General features: G+C 44.0%; 1 long non-coding RNA gene across 2 annotated transcripts in view; it reads left to right on the top strand.

The window, feature by feature from the left end:
* LOC137469940 (uncharacterized) overlaps positions 1–22,509 on the top strand; it is a 55,159-nt gene extending 32,650 nt beyond the window's left edge. For both annotated transcript variants that reach the window (XR_010996809.1, XR_010996810.1), the window contains exons 4-6: positions 18,102–18,209; positions 18,883–19,001; positions 21,297–22,509. This is a non-coding gene — a long non-coding RNA (uncharacterized lncRNA). The remainder of the gene's footprint in view (positions 1–18,101; positions 18,210–18,882; positions 19,002–21,296) is intronic.
* Positions 22,510–26,198: the final 3,689 nt, after the last annotated feature.

Below are 26,198 nucleotides of genomic sequence, written 5' to 3'. Positions count from 1 at the left end.
GGAGAGGCAGCTTGTGTAGCTAATCCTACAATACAAAAACCAGTCCTTCGTGGTGGATGTCAAATTTACTAAATGCATGATTGTTTATTGTTTTCCTGTGTAATGATGTGTGTGGGACTTGGGCCAATTTGGAAATATTAATAAACATGACAGCATTTCAGTAATGCACCAGACAGAATCCTCCCATTGCTCCCAGGAACACTCAGATGACATGTTCATAGATGGAATGAAAGGGAGTTCTCTTCTGAAATTAAAAAAAGGGCTTTCTATTATCTAAGCTAAATAGCAAAATATTTCACTAGGTTATTCACACTGGCATACTCTAGCTGCAGGTGGGTTCATTAGCTTCTCTCTGATGTAGCAAAATTAGATCAGTGTAAGGGAGAAGGAAGCTGATATTAGCCTGTGCTGTCACTGAAAGGACTGCTTGTCTATGAGGAGGAATGGGCTAGTGATTTACAGGGCATTTAGCTCAGGCAAAACTGAACAGTCCATTTTATCTCAGCCTTTTCTCCCTTATGGACCAGGAGCCTTTTGGCTGTGGCTCTGTTATCCCTCTAGGCCCCCCTCTGTGGTGGTACACCTGTGTTGCCAACACTTCAGAGGAGGATATTTAAAAGTAACCACGCGTGAATGTTTATTTCCCAAAATCAGTCTATTTGACCTGCACCAGGCAAGCTCCCTCCTGCCCTTCTAGCTTGAGTCTGTGACATCACAACTTTTTGGTAATGGCCTATTAATCACCTACTGCCTGATGCTGTGAATTCTGTCTGGTTTCCTCCAGGATACTTCATCATCTGCAAGCAGGACTTGGACCAGGCAGGGATGCCTCCATCCAAGCTCCTCCAGATGCCGGTGCTCTGAGCTTTGCCAGATCTGCATGATTTCTGTGCGTGCCATTAGACTGGGATGATGAACAGCTTGGCTGTGAGCACATGGAGTGCAAACCCTGGTGAAACCTGGCTCGGGGCCCTGGCAAGTGAGTGTCCTTACTGCCGTGCAGACCTGCCATCTGGCAGGTTAGACCTGGTGTCCTCACCACTCCAGCTTCCCAAGCCAGTGGTATTTTTGTTTCCTTTTAAATGAAAACAAATGTTAACTTCAGCCCATGGATGATGCAGACCATGGCTACCAGCGACATCTCTTTGTGCAGGGGTTACTGGGATGAAGGAACTTAACTGCACAGCACAGTACCCAAAAGTACCCAAAAAGTCTTTGCAAGGGAATGCAAGGAAGAAAATGATCCCACCTCAAGGAGCAACCAGACAACCAGGCTGCAGTTTGTGGTGCAAAGCACACTACAAAGTGCTCTATGTCAGTGGGTGCAAGGTAGTCACAGTCTGTTTGTCCCTATGGCACTGCCTGCTGCATCGCAGGAACCATGTGGGATCCCACTGGTGCATCCTGCAGGAAAGGGGCTGCTGTGCTCTCTACTGCCCCACCTACAAGACTTGCACTTTGAGGACCTTTGTGTAGTATAAATGTGATGGACCTATTTCTTATTTCTTGTTTTGTCTAACTTCATGGGGAAAAAAATACAAGGAGAATCCAGGTAGGTACAACTGGACAAAATTTGGATGGGGTTTGTTTAATTGTAGTGACCAATTTTCCCCATTGCCAGTGGTGTGTCTTCATATGTTCCTTCTCCACCCCTTTCTTACAAGTTGGTCAAAACTTGTGCCCAGGAGCAGCCTCCAGCTCTGCCATAGGATGGTTACAACAGAAAATAAGAATATTTGAGCCTGAACCCAAATTTCTGGTAAGAAGAGCAACTGCCCCTTCTGGCTCCCCTTGTTCATTTCCCTTCAAGACACAAGAACAGTCCTGGATATTATAAATTAAGACAGACCACAGCGGCTGCTTTTGCAGCCGAGGGTAGAGAATCCAGGCAAAGTTCACACATGGGATTTTGGAGGGATGACATCGAAGTGAGGCAGTGCCAGGGGCAGTGGCTGTGGTACACACCTTATGGGCTGCAGTGGCATTGAGTGACTTTACCACTTGGAACTCCTTGAAAAATGCTGCCAGAAGAAGAAAAGCTCTTTCATTTTCACTTCAGCACTGATGAAGCTTTCAGGGAGTCACTTTCCAGTGTGGAGAGTGCTATTTTTCTCCAGCAGTTTGCTGCAGGGATTTATCAGCTTTTTGGTTGTCCTGACACAACCACATCTGCCCTTTCAGCACTCTCACCAAGGGTCCATTAGCCCTTTTCTGGTATCATCACCTCACAGGTTCACACTGTTCTGCTTTTCCATGAGGAAGGCAAAATTCAGACTATGAGAATTCAGACTACAGGTCTATACACAGTAGGCACAGCTGTCTTCCTTTTTTCTTCCACAACATGTTTTTTAAATTTTATTGAAAAGCATTTTGTCTGAATGACTTTAACTTCGTAATTGTCTTCACTGTCTGCTATCATCAAACCCTTCTCAGTTCCCTGCCTGTCCCACAGTCATCTGCAAATTCTGTCAGTAGCAATAGTTGTTCTTTCCAGATCACTGGAGGAAGATGCTGCAAAGTGTCAGGTCTAGAAGAGGTGCTCAGGGAGCCCCACCAGAAGTGCTCCTGTGTGTGACACCTCCACTGGTGCCTGTCAGCCATCCAGCCCCTCAACTGTTTTATAGCTTGTCTGGAGATGTTGCCATAGGTTCATTCTCCCTCAAAAGTGCTGTGTGGGGCCTAGTGGTGCCTCACCCAGGGATTGCCTCCAGGCAGCTACAAGTATCAGTCACTTTTTATAAAACCAAAAGAAAATGAAATGAGACCTGTTTTCCATGAAACACTGTTAACTGGCACTGATACGCTCTCTTATTTTTGTTGTACTTGAATCCTGTGTCATCTTCTCTGTTGTTTGGTATGGGGTTCATGTCAGATATTTCCTCCTTGTCTTTTTCAAAATATTGGCATGCACTTAGACCTTTTCCAGTCCACCAGAAATTTGCTGGCACCCCTGGGGTTATTAAAAATGATGCCAACAAGTTAAACCTCTCCCAGACAGTTCTTTAAGGACTTCAGGGTATAAGCTATCTGCACTTTGAAATTTAAAATTGTTTGTCCCAAACAGCTCTTGTCTGTCATTATTCTCAGTGATGCACTGGAGAGCACTTTATCATCTTTATGTCATTTCAACATATCATCTATTTCTTTTGAAGTGCAGAACAAAAATATTAATCAAACTATTCTGCATTGCCATTAGTTATTTCACCAGCTCCATCTTAGAAATGAGCTAATATTGTTGTAACTACTCATTTTTCATTTCTTAGTGGATATCTTTATGGCAATTGTTGAATTTATGTATCTGCATGACAATTGGCTGAATGCTTCCTGACTTTTGAATATGTGTAATCAGCATTGTCTTTTAGATACATCATTCAGATATATAATTGGCAAAGCATAAATTATTCAGGATGTTGCTCAGCCACACAAATGAGTTTTTTTGTCTGGGTCATTCATCTCACCTAGATGAGGGCTAAGGCACAAGGGATGCTGCTCTTTTCACTTTTACTAAGACCAAGTGAATTGAAATATAAAATATCCATCCCCACACAGCAATGCTGCCTACAGAAAAGGAATGCAGCCTGATCAGAGTGAGAAGGGATTATCCTTAGGTTCAGGAGACACAGATTTTGTTGCTGGCACTGTTACTGAGTCTCCTCATGCAAGCCATTCACCAGCCCATGCCCAACTCTCCTGGCCAGTAACTGGGACTCAGTGGTGCTCCACCTCCTCTAGGAAGTGCTCAGAGTCTGTGGAGAAGCATATTTTCCCTGAAAGAAGCCTTCTGCCATGAGAGGGCTTTAGAAAAGTATCGAATGGACAGGATTAGCACTTGTTTTGTTCTTCTTTGGTTGCCATTTATCTGGCCATTCACATTTGGAATGTCTCATTTAATAGTTATTTACTTTTAGCTTGAAATTTCTGGAAAAGCTGTCCAATGCAAAGCTAGGACTTCAGGGCAAGAAAACAGAATCAATACTTGTTGATCTTTTAATAAACTCTGCCCCCAGAGAGTGGGGTTTAGACCTTCACAATTTCCAATCTCTTCTCCCTGCAAGTGAATGGAGTAGGCGGAGAGGAAAGCTGAAACCAGGAGGGATATGTATCCAATATGTGATTTGTTCTTTGTGGAAAGACCAGCTTTGGTTCAGGCTGCTCCAGCTGGTAAAACTTTCACTCTGTAAATTCAGTGTGAAACCAAATGTGTTTCTTGAAACAGATCCTTGGAGGACTTTCAAAGATACCAGTAGGTCAGATGTATCCAATTAGTAAGGGCCTGTGACAGCCGGCGAGAGCCCTGAGGGGCAGGGGTGGGGAATCTTCCCAGAACATCTTGCCTGCACCAGGCTAAACTTCACTGAGGTCACCCCGTGGGTTAGAGCTCAGGGAGTTCATGGTGGGGTTTTGGTGGCAGAGCCTTCTTTGAGCAGGGCTCACAGGCAGTCATGTCATAGGCTGTCAGCCCCACTGCTGCATCTACCTGCATGCCTTCACGTATAGTTAGGAAATGGGAATGGAGGGACATTTCTACTCCTAACATTTTAATGTTTCTGTCTCTGCTGGCTGCTGTTTTGTAAACATGGCCTTTACAAGATTTTTCAGCTTGGCTTGTCTTTAACCATGCTCTCTATCACCTGGGAAGGTTTTATCCCTTGTGGTATATCTCACCTCTTTCAGGAAAGCTCAAAACCAAGTTTAGAGTCCTTGCAGGCTATGAGCTCAGGACCCTTTCTTGGAGCCCAGTACTCCTGGGGGAATAGCCCTGATACTTGGCTATAAGTACAATTTTTCTCTAAATCTTGGATCTTTGGATCAGCTGTCATTACAGTGCAAGGACAGTCCAAAATTACTCTGAGTGTTGCTCATGTGCAAGGGCTTGAAACGTGACTTCTATTCATTGCTTACAGCCTCCATGCTGGATTACTCACTGGGTAAACTAACCAGGGGAAAGTTTCCCATAGAGACAGCACCCAGGGCCTTTCACCTGAGAGGGTCTTGGGGCATTTCACAACTCATATGTGTATGCCTCTGCTGTGGAGAGGCAAAAGGGAGCCCAGGGCACGGCACAGGAAAAGGATGTGCAGTTGCAGTGGGCAGCTGGGCACAACTCCTCCTGCTGTCACAGAGCTTGGGAACAGCCACACAGAAGCAGAGATAGGCTTAGTTGGTAATGTCCCAAATGAGAACTAATGAAGGTGACCCTGGTTTAGGGGGTGAGACAGAGCTCTCAAGCAGCGCTGCTTTCCATTATTACTATGGGCAATCCCCAGTCATTTTCCAGGCTGAAAAGGGGGAAAATAACAGATCCCTAGTGACACTTGAAGGATGCTGGGGTGTTAGGTGTAGTATGAAAATAGCTATCCCTCTAAAGTGGGAATCAGATTGAAAACTACATCAGAAACAAGATTATCCACATTTACCATCTATCTTTAATTATCTGAATTTCATTTTTACCAGGCGCCAAGTGTTGAATTACAAAAAATCACCGGCCTGGCAATTTCTCAGTCCTGTTCATAAGCAGCACTCAGGTGCTGAGGAACAGGGATGTACCTGAGATGCCAGTAGGACTACTTTAACAGCAGTATTAGTTTTGCAACAGCTGCCAGTGACATAGGAACTGCTCCAGATGTGGGGTGTTTATGATCTGATTTATGAACCAGAGTAGGATCACAGCAGCTATCTATGCTATGGGTAAGGATACAGAGGATGATGGCTGCCTCCAGCTTTGGCCTCTGCAGATGCAACTCACTTCATAGCTTTCTGTCAGCAGAGGACAGGAGAGGAAATCAAAGTGCAGGAGCCCTTGAGGAAAGGATGAACAAGGCTTTGCATTTTAGATGGGCTTTAGGTTAGAAAAATAATAAAATCTGAGCATTTTAATAGAAAGATCAGCTCTAACATTGGTAATCTAGACAGACAGTGAGATGAAGAGGGACATAGGGAATGTTTGATGTAAAATTAAGGTCGTGCCCTGAAAATCAGACACAGACGTGGAGAGAGGTATGTGAACCATTTAAATGAAAGGAAACCTGAGATAGTTGTTCCACCAGCTGCCAAAGACACCACTCTCTGTTTGTGCACGCTGGAGCCTCCGCTCCTCCACATTTGGCAGCATGGCAGATGCTGCATTATGGTATCATCAGAGGTGAGGAAACCCAAAGGATAAACCATAAGTGACCTAGGAACATACCTTAAAAATTCCTTTCCACTCATTAATCTGACTGAGGAGAGAGGAAGGGAAAGTCCTGGCCCAGGAGCCAGGGGGCTGAAGCCCTCTGCTCACTTGCTGAGCTGACACAGAGAGCTCCTTTCCTGCTCAGAGGCACCAGTGAGCAAGAAGGAGCTGCTCTGTCCTTATGCGTGACCAGGCAGCAGTGTCTTGGCAGATGCCGCAGAAGTCCATTGTGGTTCTTTTTGGGAGTGCCAGTGCGGTGTAGAGAGACCAGCAGACTCTTTACATGCAAGTTTATACATTTCTGGAGGAGCATGAAAGTTCTGCTCCTTCTTATTTGATTATGCCTAGGCTGAATCTGAGAGAACCTAGAGCTGATAGCATTTTTACTGCTGGTTTTCACCGTGTGCTGTGACCTTCATTATCCTTGAAACATGTGTTGTTGCACCACCAGCCTTCACTGAGCTTTCTGCTCTTGACTCCCAAGATGGGGAACTGACTCCTCAGTGCCTTGGTCCAGCCTCCCCACCACCCCTTGGCCAGCTCCTGCCTCTGCTCTGATGGGTGAGGGTGACAGGCTCTTGACAAAGACAAAGCAGATGCTCAGGAGGGCACCTTGTACCCACCAGGTACTTGCAACTACGTGTGGCCTGGACCCCCGGCTGCAAGGACAGCAGTAGATGCTCTGGGAGAGAGGCACAGGCTACCCACTAAGAGGAAGCCAGGCCTGTTTGTGTTTACATTACTGCAGGGATCAGCCGGTGCTGCTTCTAGATCGAAAGCTGTGCAATCGGCAGCAGAGTGGCTGAGCCTGGGCACAGCTGGGGCTGTGGCCTTGTGCCACTGCCTCCTGCAGCTCTGTGCTCCCTGACAGGACGATGGACTGTCATCACATCCTAACAGCACGTGTGCTTACCCAATCCCAAGCAGCTGGAGTGGAGTGAGGTTTCCACGCCCAGCTTCCAGATCGGGAAATCCAAATCCATGTGCAAAAGGACAGAGCATGGGACTGATGGCATTCAGTCACCACAGTACCATCAGACACAGAGGAGGTACTCTTAAAACACTGAGCAAGTTTCAGAGTGTCATAAGGGCTGGACAACCACTCCACACCACCTGAGAACATGCAGACACAGTCTTTGGCATGCCTTGGATAGAGCAGATTCTTTGGTACTGGGGCTGGGAGGCAGGAAAAGGTCAGGTGTGGAAGGTACCACCCTTGCACCTTTTTAAGTTCCTAAGTTCCTCATCTGTCACTGTGTATCCCCACGTGTCACTGAAGTTTGCTGCCTGCCTACAGCCTGAGGAAGTCTCCTCCATGGAAAGGCAGCCAGCAGCACTGCCTGCAGCAGAAGGACAGGCTTTTCCAAGGAGCACCAGTATGAGCTTTCTTCCTCTTTGTACTTGGTCATCTAAACAACGGCTCTGATTAAAACCAGAAGCTTTTGTACACCCAGCCATGTGTGGACATCAGCCCAGCTATTTGGTCAACAAAATAAAAGTTAAGATACTTAACTCTGAGTGTCTGTTTTCTTGCTTTGTTCTTTTTTTTAGATTTTGGCTGAGTCCCTGTGAGATTGGACCATTTTCCTGACAGGTCAGCACAATAAGATGCCTTAAAGCTTTCTAAGGATTGGTTCTTTTACTTGATGATGGCCCAGAAAGCCACTGGGGATATACAGTCAGCATCCACCCTTTTTGGGAAAAGCAGAGGGTGGAAGGGGAGAGGCCATGGTTCTGATTTGCTTGGCTTGGTGCTCAGGCTCGCCGAGCTGTGCCTTATGCCGCAGCCACATGATTTGTGTAGCTGTGACACAAAATCATAAATCAATCCAGTTGGGCTAGAAAAGTTCACGAACCCTTACTGAACTTTTGGACGAACGTGGGTCGAGTTTCAGGCTCATAACGAAATCTGAAACCAGGCAGGCTTCAGAAGGATTTGCGTTTCATCGCAACCCTTTTGTAGAGCTTCACTAGAAAGGTCGTGGTCAGGAAAATGCTGGGTTTGGTTAAGAAAAAAGGTGTTAGCATGGAAACCTTTAAATAGAGCAAGATTGACTTTATGAAATAGTTCTACTAACAGTTAGTGAAAAATTATTATTTTTGAAAACTTCCTCTTGTACAGCCAGGACTTATCTTTATTTCTCTTATCTTTATTTCACATGTCCAGCATGGCTAAAACACCTGCTGGGAAGATCCATTCCAGCATATTTTGCAGATTTTCAGAGAGTTTTCAAATCTCTTACTCTTAAATCTATTAAATTGTGGTGATCTCTTTGAAAACTTTTTTGCTTTAAAAACAAACAAAAATATTTTATAGGCATGTAAGTTTCTCAAAAACATCTTAATGCAATGCTAGCAAAAGGTTTTAAGGAGCATCATCATTTTCAGACAGCTCAAAAATAATCTATATTCCTCCCTTAAATCTGAATGCAGAAATGAAGCCAGAAAGGGCTTCCTTGTCAGGTTCACTGTTGCTTTTCTGGCTGAGGGAAGTCAGGTTCTCCTGCTGCATCTCCCAAGATGGCAGATATCCTCACTGGATTAGTTTGAGTTCAGATTTTGAATAAGCCTTTGCAGTGTTGCTTATTGCAAGTGGGCTGGGGGCGACAATCTGGAGATTTTAAGATTATAAGATTTCAGGTCCAGTTTATTTGCCCTCTTCTATTTGAACCTTCAGGTTTCATATTTGCAACCTTTTCCTTCCCAGTGTGCAGGAGTAAGAAAGCTGAGATCCTTAAGCACTCATGGGGTTATACAGCCAATTTCTCAGGAGAACAGTAGAAACATCACGGCTCTTTCAGAAAAAAACTCAAGAATTGGCATCTGTTCCTCCAGATGACTGAGTGAGGCTCTGACTCCACTGACCTTTGTTTTCCACCCCTTCACAGTACAAATTAGTAGAAGCCTTGTTATACTTTACAATTTGTATTTCAAATAAACATATTGCATACTAAGAAACTGCTATGGCTATTCGGTCCAGTGTTTTCACTGTTTAGGATGACTCTTGCTTTTGGATTAAATTGACCCTGGAGCAGATCCCAAATTAACAAAAACAAAATAAAAGCATGGGATTTCAGTTTAAACTCCAGAGGATACACAAGAAATACTGAAGTTTAACCAGCATTTTGTGGAGATCTGTGTCTCTCATGAAGCAAATTGTGCTGGTGCAAACAACAGACCTATGTGAAAAAAGACCAAAGAGATCCAGTATTCTCCTTATTGACAACATGATTGTGGTGATTCAGGGGAAAGGGTTAAAAAAGGGAGGATAGTGAAGTGCCTTTCTCAGGAAGGAATATTGTGACTCTCAAATTCTGAGCAGTGATTTTTATTTAGCCTGGGCAAAATTAAGTTTGGAAGTTAAAGGGAATAATGAACTGAAAATCTCTGAGCTATGTACAGTTGTCCCAGAAAAAACAGTGCTCTGGGCTAACTTCTGCTTCCATGGAGATGGATACACCTTGTGTAGGCTGCTGGACGACTGGACCCCCAGGATCAAGAGCAACATCTTGGGGTGCTCTGGACCTTGCTGGATCCTATCTGCATTCTTGGAAATCTTCCTTTCCATGAGAGAATCCTATGGGCTCACTCTCTGACCTCTGCCTAGTGCATGTAAGTTCTGGGGGTCTAAGGTAAATCACACTGGGCTTATAGACTTACAGCTGAGTTTGGAAACTAACTTGTGGCTTTAAAATATGAGGTCTCAAATGTGAGAACTATTTTCCTCTGTTTGTCAGAGCAGTGGATTCAAATCCTTCCATGCCAGAGGGACCCCAGGAGTAAGAATGGGAGAGAAGACAGAGAAACGGGACTAGGCTTGATAGATAATATATGGCAGAAAGACAGTGTAGTTCCTCAAAGGGGACATGAATTCTTGATGTAAGGAGATGAGAGACCAAGAAAAGCTGGAGAAAAGTCATCAGATGGAGAATATTTCAGCTAGATATAAGGAAAACTTCTCTTATCAAGCCAAGAAATTACAAGTTGCTGAGAGTGCCGTAGAGTTGAAGTGGGCTCAGGATTGCAGCTAACAGAGAGCTCTGCTGGCACAATATCACTGCTAGTGGCTCCTGACCCAGTTATGGTGTGGCTCACTGTGTGCCACACTGTAACTGCATTCAGCACTCCCCTAGGACCTACAGCTGCAATGCCAACTCAAGGGGACTATACATGGTATCAAAAAATCTGCAAGCCATTTAAGCATTGGAGATCTGCTGGAGTACAGATGAAGCCATTCTGATGCCACGGACATTTTGCAAGAGCTGCCACAATGCTAGTGGTGTCACAGAATTGATCACAGAAGGGTTAAAGTTGGAAGAGACCTTAGCAAGTCATATTGTCCAGTGCCTCTGTTCATGCAGGGCTCTGTTCTACAGCAGGTTGCCCAGGATCATGTCCAAAAGGCTTTTGAATATTTCCAAGTAAGGAGACTTCGCTATCTCCCTGGGCAACCTGTACATCAGTGATATCACACAGGCTTCCTGCCTTTCATGCACTCTGTGCTCACCTTATTCTTGGACAAGTTCTGCATTTAAGAGATCAGCATGTACTTCAAGCAAGGCCAAAGCAGATGACTCACTGGATGCAACTTTCATCCCAAAGCATCCATGTTTCAGCACAGCAGCATGGCTAGGAGCTGCTACCCTAAATCACCGTTTTCCAGACTTGAAGTTTTCTAGGTAGAAAAAATTATTTAATTTCCTTCTATGCATGAAGGAGCCAGAGTTGTGTCTTTGACATTCAGGTGTGCTCCACTTCATCAGAAGGATAGAAAGCACCATTTCAAACATGCTTCCACTGGGAAAAGTTCAATATGGAGAAAATTGCTCCCAGGGAGGTATAAGACTGAGCACTGTGCCATGAGAAGCTGTAAGAGTTGTTCTTTTGCCTGGGTAAAATCTTGATGGAGAGTAAATACCCACTTGTGCTATAACTGATAGCAACAGGAACAAGGACAAGATGAAGGTAAATCCTGCATTTCGTAATGGAAGAGTTTCTGCTCCTCAAAATTCAGAGTCCTGTGTGCGTGGGACTTTCTGAATGTGTGTATGTGTGGTCCACAGCTCTTTGTTATATACTGTGATTTTGTCCTCTCCTCTACAGTGATAAGTAGGTAGGAGGCAGCTGTTTGGATAAGTCAGCAGCAGGCGATAAGATTATAACAAAGCTGTGGGACAGCAGTGGAAACTTTCTATGCCACACGCAGGGTTTTTATCAGGGGTCTACAAATTGTCTTTGTTTCATTTAAAGGGCTTAACTTAGCTCATGCTCAAAGCAAAATGGCCTCATCCTTCCTGTCATCTTCCAAGATAGAGGAAGTGGTGAGATGTGTGTGTGTGTTCCCTGTCAGTTGATATCACCTTACACCAGAGCCTGGAAACAGGCTTTTAAATCAGCATTTTGGGTTTCCTTTCCTTGTTTTCCTCTGCTTTGGCGACTTTGGCAAAAAGAGCCTCTGTTTCCTCCTTTGCTCTAATTAAACAAACTGGAGGATTCAGAGATGGTGTGAAATGAGCCAACCCTGATGGGACCTAGGAACAGCCTTTCCCATCCCTGTAAAACCCCAGTGCAGGCAGTGCTCACATCCCCTGCCTTGGTGCCAGGGAAATTGCACATGTATACTCCACATGTAACCTAAAAAGCCTGGAAATCACTGGGCAGCTACTGAGGTGATAACTGAGCCCATGCTTGTGGACTGGCTTGCACCTTAGCTCTCAGCCACTGCAAAAGCAGAGAGGCTTTGAGCACAGCTGTGCTGACTCATCAGAGAAGGTGAATCAAGAGAACTAGTGTCAGAAAACTGATTGATGGAAGAAATCTTTTAGCTGGGCCTTTCAGAATCTGGAGATGTGCATGAAGGGATTGGCTTGGTAAAATCAGACTGTGACCTGCACAGGAGTTGAGTACAGTCTGGAAGTCCCATGCACTGCTGTACATGTGATGAGCACTTCTGCCCTGTCACTGAGATCATAGAGCAGCTAGCAATATATAACATGTAGCATTTCCTTAAAAACATTAAGTATCAAAACAAAGCAGTAGCTTGAAGCCGCACACTGTCCCTCTGGCTCTAGGGACCAACATGTCTCTAGAGTTCCAAGCTGCCTTGCAAGGCCAGGCTCTGCCCCAGAAGAATTTGCAGAGTATATGGACAAGACAAAAAAAGAATGGGAGTAAAAGGGCTAAGGGCTCATATTTATTGGCCAAAGGGACGGAAGAGGCAGAGGAACTTAGATGTGTTCCTGATTTACTTCACGTGTCCTTGTTTTTCAGCAACCAGAGATCTTCCAGCCTTGTCCGTAGCCTGTGCCAGACACAGGCTCTTTCTCTGCCACCAGGATAGTCACTGTGAGGTTCTTCAGGAATGTTACTGCATGTTAAATCCTCATCCTGTATCCGTACACGTGACATTGCAAGCATAGACAGGCTGTTTCAACCTGACTTAACCAGGTCAAAGAGGAAATGTGCAGCAGAACAACTTACTCCCTGCCCACTGATAGTCCAGTGTTTAACAGCTTGCAGTTTGCTGAAAACCGTATGTGAAAAGAGCTATGCCAAATGAAACGTACCCGACACTAAATGCAAATTTTGTGAGCAAGAAGTAAATTAAACAACTGAAAAAGCTGGAGAAATGTCTAGATCACTTGGATGGGTTTATGTATTTAGGAAAGGGTTGGCTTATGTGTTCGTTAGCAACACACCAGTCTCAGAAACAAATACTTTAAATCTTCTGATATGACTTTCATCTGGGAATGAAGACATGAAACAAAGAGTGCATGTCACTGAAAACCCCAATCCCAAGCCCTGAATAACCCTTCAGACTACTTTAAAGTTCTAAGAACTTTTCTGCCTGATATTTCCTCATGCTTATTAGACATGTAGTGAAAAAGATGATTTATAAGACAATCCTTATATATACAACCTTTCTTCTAGAAAACAATCATTGTTTGTGTAGTGCTGGTAGAAGCATCTCAGTTGTGAAGTAGTTTTAACTGCAGGGAAGTGAGAGGTTGACTCAGTTAAAAACCTTTCAGCATCTTTATTTTAATTCCCTAGCAAAAGGTCACTAAACACACACTGAACAAAGGCAGGAGAAGACACTCCTTTTCCTCCTGTTGACAGCTCTTGAACTGCCAGTGGAAAGATGCTCCGACTTGCTCAAGTGGAGGAAGATGCCCTCACCAACACCAGGGTGAGGGGCCTGCAGTCCCATGGAAGCTCTGCACTTCATTCACCGACATGCAAGATTTTGTCTTTACATTTTGTGGAGAAAGTGCTTATAATTTATCCTAACAAGCCAGAAGGAGACTCCTTCTATGTAAGACAACCCTCAGGGTCTACTGAGGAGATCTGGGAGTTCCAGAAGGATGCAGCATTAGGAAAATAGGCAATGAGGGAGCATCAGGACACTAGACATCTTTGTGGTCTTCCTGCTCTCTGGGATGTCTAGTCCAGGCCAGCCTGGGGCCTCCCTGGACATACCTGCAGAGTCCAGATGACTCATTTTAACTAGCAAAATTGCACTGCCCAAATCTTCTTAGAGAAAGGAGCACTGACGAGGACAGATTTCTCACTACTGTAAAAATGACCCTACATGAGAACTTCTGCAAAAATGCATACATGTACACATTTACATGTGTATAAACTAAAATGATTTAAACTGCTTACAGATCTGTCTAAGTGCCAAGAAGTGATTTTTGAATTCAAAAGCAGTGTGCTGAGAGGATGGGGAGAGTGCACACTAGTCTTAAAAAGAGGGAAGTTCCTATCTTGCTTTTAGCTCAACTATTTCAACTACTTTTTTTTTTGCATTTATGACTATCATTTGGTAGTTTCTGAATGGGCTTTGGCCAAGCAATTCTGGGTGTAGAAATAAGTATTTTTAGTTATGAAGCACAGACATCATAATATTCACATTCTTTGGATCCTCTCTCCTGAGGTATAACTATTGAATCTCTATTAATTGCAGTTGAAATAAGCACAACACTACCATTACTTTCAGTGAGGTCAAGGCTGGGTCCATTACAGACAGAGATCCATTAAGCCCTTTATGTGCTGGCCAGGCCTTAGAAAATTGGCCTGGCGTTCTTGTTGTTCATTCCTTCTGGCTGCTGTTAATCAATTAATATTGAAATTGCAGAGTCAAATGCAGACTGGATATTAATATAGAGTGTGCTCTGTTTCCCTGCAGGAATTCATTTAAAAGCTGTCATTAGCATCATGCATATACATGAGTCCAACAGAAAGCTATTAACTTATGTATTCATCCAAGCGGGCTCAGTAAGTGCTTTACCATCAACAGTCTTGCTGCGCTTGAAATTAAATATGTGTGTCAAGGTTAGCACTTCCTGGGCTGAAAAACTGAACCAGAAGGATATTAACAGATGTTAGTAATTTGTGTGTGTGTGTGTGAGAAGAAGATCACACCTGAGTCTAGTCAGTATTGAACAGTATTTGGAGGCTGGAGCTAATAATCTAGAAAAAAAACCTGCTTTTAAGGAGCACAGACAGAATTTGTGTTCTCTGCTGATGCCTTTCCCCTCTCAGTATGCCTAAATGGACTTTCTGACACAATATTTAAACACTGACTGTGTATAGTCTGACCTGGGCACCCAGGAACCTGCAAGGACTCTTGCATCAAGACAAAGCCATCTAAAGAAATGTCTCTGGCTGATGCACAATTGCCTGTTGTCTCCACCTTCCTGCTGCAGCCCATTACCCAGGGGTAGAAGAACAATTTCTACTCCCTGTCCCTGAAACAGTCCTCTGGTTAGAAGCAGAAGTATCGAAACTATGTTCAAGGCAGCTGGTTTAAGTTGGCTTTAGTTTCCAAAGACATATTCTCTTTTTAAAACACAGTCATTAGCTGTTGCTCAAAATTATTAACCGACCAGGTAATGGATGTTCCTATTCAGGAAAATGCAAACTTTAAACTCTGTTGGAGGAAACAGCTTACTCTAGTCTGAGATCAGATTTCCAACTGTAAAAGAGAAAGCTCTGTCCAGAAGTGTATGCAGGACTTACCAAGTGGCAGAAATCCACTATGATCCCACATCGCAGACCCCTTGCTGTCTGAGGGAGTGTGCACAGCAATCAGGGAAACAAGCAGTCACATTTGTAAAAGGTCCAAGGAGGGGAAATGCTATGTGAGAGCTGGGAACTGGCAAACACAACTCTTGTTTAAGAAAATAAAATAAAATAGACTAATAAGACAATCTGGGAAGCAATATGGCCAGTGAGTTGGACATTTGTTCTGAGGAAAATGCTTGGAAGCCATTTCAGTGGATATAGTAAGAGAAGGGTGACCAAACCCCAGCTAGATTAGAGGAAGCCAGCACAGACTGAGGCACAGGAGGATCGTGTCATGCTTAACTACTCTTCAGGAATCCTTTGAAGATACCACCGCCATGACAGATAAGGGCAATTTAGTGGGTAGCAGAATATTTTGATTTTCCAGAAGCATTTGACAGTTTTCCATACAGTAGATTAATGGCTTTTGTACAAAGACATTAAAGGGAAGATAAAACAGTGACTGGAATGGAAAAAGAGCTTAAAAATAGGATACAAAGGTTGGCAGAGGATGGAAGGAAGCATTTCTGACTGTTTCTAAAACTGACATCACTTCTATTTATAGTGGACCCAATGATATTTATGTTGAAGCCAGTGGTAGTTTGCCACTGAGATCAGATTTGCAGGAAGACAATGAAAACGGGTGGTGTCCTGCTTTGATCTATGTACCTGTTCAGAACAGTCTAAAACTGGAATGGTAAATCACCTTACTGTATAAGCTGCAGACAGAAAACCTTGGGAAGTGCTGCTGCCTTCACTTGGAGGGTCTGGCACAGGGGTGAGTTTCCCAGTCAAAACTGTGCAGAGGGGTCTGAGCAAGCAGCATTGCCTGCAGCCAGGCAGACTGAATATTCCAATCCAAACCATTGCCTTACTCTATGGGCCAAAAGTATTTCCCTGAAAAGTGCTATAGGAAGACCTGGAAGCAGGGCTGAAGCATCCTGTTTGAGGAAGCAAAGGGGCTTTTCATAATCACAGAATTACAGAATAGAATCACAGGTAAGCTGAGTTGGAAGGGACCCTCGAGGGTCATTGAGTCCATCTCCCAACCCTGCACAGGGCATCACTAAGAGTCACACCACGTGCCTGAGAGCATTGTCCACACAGTTCTTGAACTCTCAGGCTGGTGCTGTGACCACTTCCCTGGGGAGCCTGTCAGTGCCTGACCACCCTCTTGGTGAAGAACTTTTTCCTAATATCCAACCTAAACCTTCCCTGAAACAACTTCAGGCCATTCCCTCATGTCCTGTCACTGGTCACTAGATAGAAGAGATCACTGCCTGGCTCTCCTCTTCTTCTCACAAGGAAGTTGTAACTGCAGTGTGGTCTCCCCTCAGCCTCCTCTTCTCCAGGCTGAACAGACCAAGTGACCTCAGCTGCTCCTCATACAGCTTCCTATATATTCTTAATGCTGCAGGCTTGTACAGCAGTATCCTTAGCTTGTACCTGCAGCAGGATTAGGCCTCCTCCCTGTTGCGAGCATTGAGCCCTAAGAGTGAGCAAAGTGACAGTGGCATCTGCTCGAGGTCCACCAGGTCAGAAGAAGTCTAGGAGACAGCCTGTGAGCTGCAGATCCCCAAAACACTTCAGATATTGTTCAGCAATGGTAAATGTCTCAAGTCATTCTAGTCCTAGACTTAGAATGATAGAACAGCCTCCAGCCACCTGTCATTAAACCATAGCCTCCTCTATACAGGTAGAACAGGGATTAGCCCTCAGTGAAATCCTTTGGTAGCCAGTGCTCTGTAATGCCTAGAGGTGATGAAGGGTGAAGGGCAGAAGAAAGCTGAGGTCCTGGCTCCATTGGCTCCAAAACTCAGGGTTATCTCAAAGGAAGCAGGATTTGAAGTGTCTAAACTCTTCCCTAGGCGCTGCACACTTTGTATGTGTCACTGTCCCCATGTCAAGCTCCAGGAGTTGCCCCTGTTGGTGCGCATTGGCAGTGCGAGTTAAAAGAGGCTTCATGAACAAGCATCTGAAGGCACAGAAAGCCACAACCAGAGGAAGCTTGTGCCAAAATTACCACCTCATGAAAATTTTCTGCTAGCCCTGCTCTCACTAAAACTAGGGTAGGTCAGGCTTGATGCCTCTGAAGTTGTCGAATGGGTCAATAAAATCAAACCCTATGAATTCAAAATTGGTACTTGTCTTCAAGATCAGTAGAGTCATGTTGTTTGTTCAGCAGAAGGATATACAGATTTTCCCACTTTTCCAGTTGGATATGGACTCTGGAGTTGCGTGCTACCTCCCTCTTAGGTAGAAGCATCTTTCATGTGACTAGATATCTTCTTTGAGGATATTTTCTTGGTCAGACCCATAGATCTAGGCCTCTATAAGAGATCTTAATGGTGTTCAACTCATCTCCACTCAGTATCTCTAAATTTGCATTTGCACTCGATATATTTGCATTTGCACACAAGTTATGGTAATTTTTGGACACAGGGCACATAAGACAGTATATCACTAAACAATTTTTTTCCCCACAAGCCTTCATTATCTCTCAGTCCTAAAAGAAGCAGTCTGCAAAATAGAAAAGCTTTTAGATAACTTTGCCTGAATACTTTCTATCTCTTTTCAGTTTTGCCTGTAGCACTTTATCCTGGCTTTCAGAGTGGGGATAAAAATACAGGAAAAAATATATCATGTTTGAATGCCTGTGGGGAAAACAAACAGCATTTGAAACATGTTGTTTTAAAATATAACTTCCTACCTGTAGTCTTTGTTTTTTCTGGAAGTGTCTAGAATCTTCGATAGCACTTGTGTTCTTAAAAACTCTTTAAAAACTTACTCAATGAAAATAAATCAAGATAAGGAATACATATGGTAACAATACCGTCTCCTGCTTGGTTTCAATTTGTTCCAGCTGTTTGCACGATGGGGAATTGCAAGGCCAGGAACACTGTGTTCATGACCATGTTACTGGAAGTTGCAGACAGACCACTTGGGCAGCTCACTACCTCTGTGCGAACAGGTAAGGTAACAGAGAAGTCAGCATTCACCTTGTGGCAATCAAGAGTTACTTTGGTATAACAGGGGAAAATCCAGCTCCTCCAACTCCTTGAGGGCGCCATAAGAAAAGGTCATGATCAGCAAACAAAAAGAAAATAATATCTGGGTGTTCAAAGTCTGCCTGAAGTTTGATTTTGCTGCCAGAAAACCCAAGACTAAAGTTTAAGATAACATTTAGAGGGAAACAGATGTACTTGGGTTGTTTATCTGAAATAACTCCTCATACCTCATAGCCCAGCTTTGTAAAATCTTTTTCTAACTTGAACATTTAATGTGGTCACTCCTTACAGCAGTAATCATTAGTGATGCACAGACAACCATCCCAAGGGAGAGGTACTTTACAGTCCTGTTTGTAACCGACAGTAAAAAAAGCTGTATAAGTGTATGAGCTTAAATACACTATGTTGAATTCGTTATTAAATAATGATATTAAATTCTTACACAGTGCTTTCTCTTGTTGCCAAATCTCTACAAAATGTCCTATTCCTTCCCTCAGTGATACTGTCCAAAACAGAAACATCATCTGCTGTGTAATGCATAGAAATATAAGGGCACTATTGTCAATAACTACAGCTTAAATAAATGGCTGAGGATATGACTGTGCTCATTCCTTCCCTTATTTCTCTGTAGCCCAGTTGTCATGGGAGGAGAGGAGTGTGTGTGGCGCTCAAATGTACCGGGAGCTTTCATCAGTGGAGCAGAATGTTTGGCACCCAAGGTTATCACCTGCTGATGTCTTTCTGGGTTTGCCCAGGTATGAAAAATTGTATTTAAACATACCTTTAACAACCCCACCCACTGCCCTATGTTTCCTATCTCAGAAATTCTTCAGGCTGCAATAAAGTTAAAACCAGGGTTAACTCTGCTGAAATTAATTGTGAGATTAGCAGAAGCAAGGCCTAAGGTGGAGCAATTTCTGTTTTACAAAACCAGGAGTCAGCACACAACTAACATCACAGCCTGGGGGAATGGCAGGAGAAGCCAGGGTTCAATGGAATCAGCTCCAAGACAGCCAATGGGCTAGCACCTGAATTTCATATTGTCTCCCTTGCTCCAGCAAAGTGAGGGAATTCTGTTTCCAAAGCCCCTCTACCCAATATCCCCATATTGCTGCATCACCCGTCTGGGCAGGGAGGCGGGTGTATGTGGGTGTGGGGGTGTGTGTGTGTGTGTGTGTGTGTGTGCAGCTGTTGCTACTGAATCCTCCTTGGAGAGGGCCAAGGGAGATCTTTTTGCTCTAATTGCAACTTGTTTCCCCAGGGAGCCTGGGCAGAATAGTGGGGAGCTTTGATGGGGAAGCAGATATCATGACAAATCTGGGGTGCTGAGCTCTCCTGGGCAGTGATACTACAAGGACAGCAGGACATGTAGGCCTATCCCTGGTGTTGCCAGTGAGCACATGAGGACAGTGTGTTACTTTCCCTGCTTGCTGCCCATTTCTACCTGCGGTACTGTAGCTATCCAACCTAATCCATGTGATCTTCCAGGCTGATGTTGTCCTTCCCAAGGTCTTTGCATTGTACATGCAACAAGAGGCGTTTTTGCAACCTGGCACTGCTGTGGTATGGATGCTCCATTGCATCCTCGGGATTTTCAGTCCCTCTCTTGGCCTAAGCGCTACATTCACACTTGTAAAATAAATTTGAAAAAAGTGTTGCAAACACTTAAGGCTGGCTTTGTAAACTTCCTGCAAATTTCTCATGGTAGAACAAATAAATTATATAAATATTTGAATAGGATCAAAGTGTAGAAAGGTTGTGATTTTTTTCCGGCTACTGGGCATTAGGGATTGTGGAACCTTGTGGCTGAGGGCTGGGGTGCAAGAGTGGGTCTGAAGTGTTGGTGGCACAAGAGGAATCCTTACACAGGCTTCAGATGGAAAAACTGAGATCAGGTGTATTGTGCAGGGAAATCTGTGCTCCCTACATGTTTTTAGGTTTTTGAACAAAAATTAAGGATAATGAACAAAGGTTTTAGGGGGGCTATAACCATAAGTCCCATCCCTGGTCTCCTGTTTCGTGTATGTAAAATACAGTGAGCTAAAGAGATGGCCTAAAGAGACCTGGCCAATCCTCTAAACTAAATCTCTAGTTCCAGGTAAAAATAACATTTGTCACATCTAAGTAACAGAAGAATTTACGGGGACTGGAAATAATGCTTCTTATTCCTGTGTTGTAAGGAACACTTGATGGGTGAATACAAGAGAAGGACACTCTGCATCCATCTGGGCTCCTTGCCTGTGGCAGCACATTTCTCTGTCTCTCAGGATTTTTCATAGAGGTGCACAGACAGAAAGAAAGAGAAAACAATTTATATTTCTGCTCCTTGTTTTTCCTATGTGGAATGTGTTTGGAGAAGTGTTTACCTGGGGTGATTGCTTGATTGGATTCTGGTGAGAACTGTTTGAGCCTGACAGCCAGTCAGATCCACCTGTGACTGGACTCTCAGAACAGGGTCACGAGTTGTGAGTAGTTAGATATGGTAGAGAAAGTAGATATGTAGTTTTAGTATCTTCCTTTATATAGTATATTAGTGTATTATAGCATAGTTATAATAAAGAAATCATTCAGCCTTCTGAACTGATGTTGGACATCATAATTTCTTCCCATTGGGTTTGCCCGCATTTTACAGTACCCTGCCCACAGTGTGAGTGCTCCCTAATACCGTCTCAGGGCTCACCAAGACAATCTCAGGACTCACTAAAACAGTGTCAGTTCCCACTAACACCATCTCAGTGATCACCAAGAGTCTCTGAGAGAAGCTGTGATGGCATCCTCTGAGCAGCCCAATTAGAGGCATCACCAAACAGAGGCCTGCATAAACTCTGCTGCAGCTGCAGGACAAGTCCCTCCTCCCCATGCCCTCTGTGCTCAGGGCATAGATCAGTGTAAATCAAGACAGTCCTCAGCCAGGGTAGCAAGGATCTCCCAAACAAACACTTGCCCTTTTATTTGTTCGTGTGACCATATTTGTTGGATCTCTTCCTTACAAACTGCTATCTGAAGCTGAAGAGGCACTATTTGATTTTTATCTTTGTTTTTCTCTTCAGCTGTGAACTATGATAAACACGATAAAGTGATGACCTAACATCTAGGGCTAGGTCTTATGGAAAACCAGCATTTTTCCTCATTCCTGTAGGAGACAGCAAAAGTGCATGGTCCTTCTTGATATGAGCTACTGCAGCTTGAGAGTATCACCTTGAGCAGTCTTTCTCCTCACAGGGCAATTGCCTTTCCTGGGATGCTGCTGCTTACATCCCACAGCACAAGCATACACATGCTCTAAAGCAACAAGGTATAAAAATACTTTAAAAGCTGGCCAAGGAAGATGGCCAAGAGCTGTGAGGAAGAGAAAGCTTTGAACAGTGCTGTAACTGAATCAAGGTCTCCACCTTCTCAGAGGAAGGGGGTCTTGGAGCTGCCTGATGAAGGGAACAGGCACTCGGTGCACAGCAGCACTCGGCAAGCAGCCCTGCCCTGTTCCTCACACCCAGCGGGGTGTGAGGCAGCTTTCCAGAGCTGCCTCATTATCTCATTTCAAGAGTAAAATCTGATTAGATTTAAAAAACAATCAGTAAAATTGAAAACATTCAGATTTTCCATGTGCGGGTGAGCAAACCCTTGGGTTCGAGTGTTACTGTATGGAGAATACAACTGCAGCTGGCTGGGATTTCCCCTCCCACCAGGATAGGAGCAGGCTGTGGACCTTCCCTGGAGCTTGCCTGGGCACTGCTGCAGGAAGCCTGCATTCTTGGACACATTTTGTTCACAGTGACCATGAGGTTGTCAATAACCCATCACAACTCCTCAGCTGAAGGCTTTTGGCCATGCTCTTGTCTTACTGAAGTCAGCAAGAACAATGCAACCAATTCAAGCAGGAGCAGAATTTGGCCTGACAGAAGCAAACAGAAAGGCTGAGACAATGAGCCCTCTCAATTGCTCAGAAATAATCTTCCAGCTGATGGGCATAAAACTGTATTTACAGAAAAGGCCAAGTTGAATTTCCATAACTCTCCTGCAAGGCAGCCCTCTTTCCTCTGCCTGTCTTATAAAAGCAGAGAAGCCAGCATTCACAGCACTGCTAATATAAAATAAATCAACAGATTGGAGGCATCTTTCCAAATATACAACTGTGTTTATTAGTACAAGATACTAGAAAAAGCACTCTGTAATGAAGATTTCCTCATTTCTTTGTTTTATGTTTATTATAGCTGCTCCTCTGTTGCAACAAATAAAATTGACATGAGGATTATTAGAGTCAAAGGCAGGCTTGGATTTTTTTTTTAATGTGCTTGGGGTAACTAACACAACAGACAGCAATGTAGCAGGAACTGCAAAGGGAGTAGTTGTTTCATGTTACAAGGCAGACCAACACAAATTTATGTGGGTAGTTTCCTGGGAACTGATCCAAAAAGAACCTTAGATGTCACCATCCCCAGCTCCACAATGCTGAAGTTTCCCTGTCTATTCCCAGGGCATAATCTCCAGCCTCAAATTAGGTTGTTAGAACAGACAGAAACAGGATGCAAAGTGGGATGCCACAACTGAGCACTGCAAATGATCAGCCTTAATGGAAATGAGCCCCCAAAAGTCTCTATTTAGGCACTGAAAATAGAAAACACAGATTAGCAAACACTTAAAATATATATGAATAAATGTTTATAAATTGTTTTCTCATCAAGAGATGCTGATCAACCTTGTACTTCTGGAATAGTGATCAGGGGGAGTATGAGAAATATATTCTGTAGAACCTTCTGACATCAATAAAGGGCTGAAGTATATAAGCCTTTTCCAGGGTTTTAGTAATCAGCTCAGGTTAACATCTTGAAGCAAAATAACCCATCTGGTTGTTATTCTGTGGTAAATACCCTGGGGCAGCATGTATTGGTTTGTTAGTAAGCAGTGGAAGTGCAGAATCAGAAGGCTGATTTTAAAAATTCCACATTCTGATTAATTGGAGTATTTTGTTAATTACACGCTACATGAAAATATGAGTTTGAATACAGGAAAACTAAAGACCCCTCACAACATGCATTTGTCTTCTGCAAGAAATAAAGTATGAAGAATTGCCTATACTGAACCTCAGCCATGTTTGCATACTGCAGTGCTGCCAAAGGCAACAGTGTGAAAATCTGCAAGACCCACATTCGCCCCTGGTGTTATTCAGCTCATTCTGGTGGAGATACAGCTGGGACAAGTTAGCCTCAATAGGGATAGACAGAGCTGCCTGTCAAGAGCAAAATCAGTGTACTGCTCCTGGGAGAAGAGCAGATACCAGCCCGCAGCACAGGAGTTAGTAATGCTCTGTTTCTTCCATATGAAAGTGCAAACCATTCCCAACAACTGGCTGACCCACAGAGCTTCATATCCAGCTGCAGGGTGCTTTCCAGCCTTAACAATATCTGGCTACATTTCCCCACCTGCACAGCAAGAATAGGGACTTAAGTGGCCAACCAGGAATATGAGAATGGGGCAAGAGTGGTGATATTCCCCTGAATACACTTTTCCCTCCTCTTTGTGCATTTATGGTTTTATTTCTCCAAATAATACTTGTCTTTGCATTTCATAGTCTTTGGCAGGTTTTAAAGGAAAGCAAGTCCTTTGTGAAAGCACATCTCTTCTGGTGCTTTCTCCTTACACTGACTGCCATGGTTCCTGCCTTATGGTCCCAGCTCCCTAGCAACACATGCAAGATGCCAGTTTTATCCCTCCTCCATGTTTCATGGAGATTTAAGTTCTTGATCCCACACATCTACATGCATTTGACTGCCTGATCTTTCTGCACAGTCCGATCAACCTGTGTCTGTTGCTTCCATGGAAAAGATGATGAACCACTGGGGACAAAGCCTCAGATCTGCTTTGAATTGGTACATCCTCACAATTTCTTCAATGCTTGGATAATTTACTCAGAGAACCAGTGAAGCTTATGCTTTGCAGACCTATACTGGCAGATGTTTCCAGCCTTGAAGTCATCCACCCCAAATTCCTGCTGTAGCCCAGATAAATTGGTCTATGAATTTCTAATGCACCTGTCATGCAGCATGGAGATACCATGACATTTGTGTCAGTGGGAGACATCAAACCTTTCCAATGTGTCTCTGTTGTGCTCTGCATTGGGATGAGCTAGCAAATATCAGAGCTAGGAGTAGGGCCAGGGTGTAGTTTCAAGTATGTATTGCTTGTAGTGGGGCATTCTGCAGGGTACTCAGTTAATTTGACTTGGTGCCGTAGCAGTCCCTGGCAGAGAGGCAGCAGGAGCAGTAAGGCGTATCCGAAGGGAAGTCAGATATTACACAGCCCAATAGGCTGGGTTTCTCAGAAAATGTGTTGGTGTTTAGCTGATTGTCATCTTGGAGAGAGAGAGAGAGAGTGCAAAAAAAGGACAGAAGTGTGTGGGAAAGAAAACAGGGTTGATATCAGACATTTGGTATGAGAGCTAGCTCTGTACTTGACTAACTTCATCTGTGTGCTGCTGGGAGTTTGAGTAAAGCTGACATGGATTTGAATGAAGAAATTTGGACAAGGGGATGAAATGAAGTGCAAAAGAAATATAGGCTGAATTTCAAGATCTAATGTTCAAGTGTGAGGGAACTTTTTTTAAATAAAGATGTCAACAAAGAACAAAATGTCCTATTTTTTTCCAGCGTCTGTGTGCAGTCAGATAATATACTAAGGAAGGTGCTGCCTCTCTCCCTGCCCTGTTTATGCCCATAAGCACTCCAGAGTCAAATCTCAGGGAGAAGTGAGTCCATGCATGTGCACTACAGACGCTTATGGTCACATGGCAGGGCTAGGCAGGTGGGCAAGGAGGCTGGGACTTCACTGGGTGAAACCTGGGTCAGCTCACCTAGAAGTGAACAGATCCATGCCACCTTGCACTGGGCCACAGCCTCTTTGCAGTGTTTGCAGCGTAAAACAGACCCAGCCCAAGGAATTCAGATCACTCTCACCTAGAGCAAGATCCTGTACAGAGAGCACATCCTCCTCTATCAGGACCTCAGCTCTTACATGCAGCATCGGGTCTGAAATCAAAGATAGATCTTAACACAAGGAGGCAGGTGCCAGCTTTAGATGTCTGTGCCACTCAGGCAATTAACTGACAAATATAAACCAGATCTCCACGTTTCAAAGCTCATTTGCATTGCTCCTGAGACAGCCTGTCGGAAAAAGATGCAATTAGGTTGAAGCCGACAAGATTTATGCATGGGGGGAAAAAGAGAACAAAAAGCGAATCTGTTGAACACCCTAGGAGAGTGGCAGCACTGGCATGAGCATCCTTTGCAGGAGAGCAGTAGCAGGGCTATAGCAGCCAGGAGAGAGGCACAGAGCTGCTTCCCCCCACCTCCAAAGTCAGCAGGGAGGGGATGCTCACAGCGATAAGCACTGAAATGTTGCCGGCAGCCTTGGTGGGAGGCTGCTGCTGGCAGTTCAGCTGCTAAATCGCCAGCCTGAGCTGCCATCGACCCTCAGCCACATGAGCCAGGCTGTGTGCACAGCTCAGCTGATCCTCTGCCCCTTGCAGAGTTCAGCTTCTGCTCATCATGGATGATGCACGTGGGCATGAGGATCCTGAAGATGTAGCCCACCAGATAACATTCCTGCTCTAAATAGGAAGGTTGTCATTCCAGGACCATGTGCAAGCTCAGCAGCCATCACAATAAATGAACCTGCAGATCAGACATCTGAGATATACCTCCCTCATGTTTGTTTATTTAGCTTAAACAGGAAGGTGCCAAAATCTTTAAGGCTCTCTTCCTGCAAAAATGGGAAAACTCAAAGTATATGGCATACTTCTTCTTTAAGAGTAAAATCATGACAGTAAAGTCAGCTGCTTAGCATTCTGCACTAAGAAGACTTGGAGTTATTGTGAGATTCATACTTGAGAAAAGAAAAAATAAAGCTTTGCTTTCAAAACCACATTTAAATCTACTCTGTGGTAAAAAATTTGAAAT

The sequence above is a fragment of the Anomalospiza imberbis genome, chromosome 3, assembly GCF_031753505.1.
Source record: "Anomalospiza imberbis isolate Cuckoo-Finch-1a 21T00152 chromosome 3, ASM3175350v1, whole genome shotgun sequence".
Classification (NCBI taxonomy): domain Eukaryota; kingdom Metazoa; phylum Chordata; class Aves; order Passeriformes; family Viduidae; genus Anomalospiza; species Anomalospiza imberbis.
Note: the sequence above shows the minus strand (reverse complement) of the source record. Positions and strands in the feature narration are given on the sequence as shown.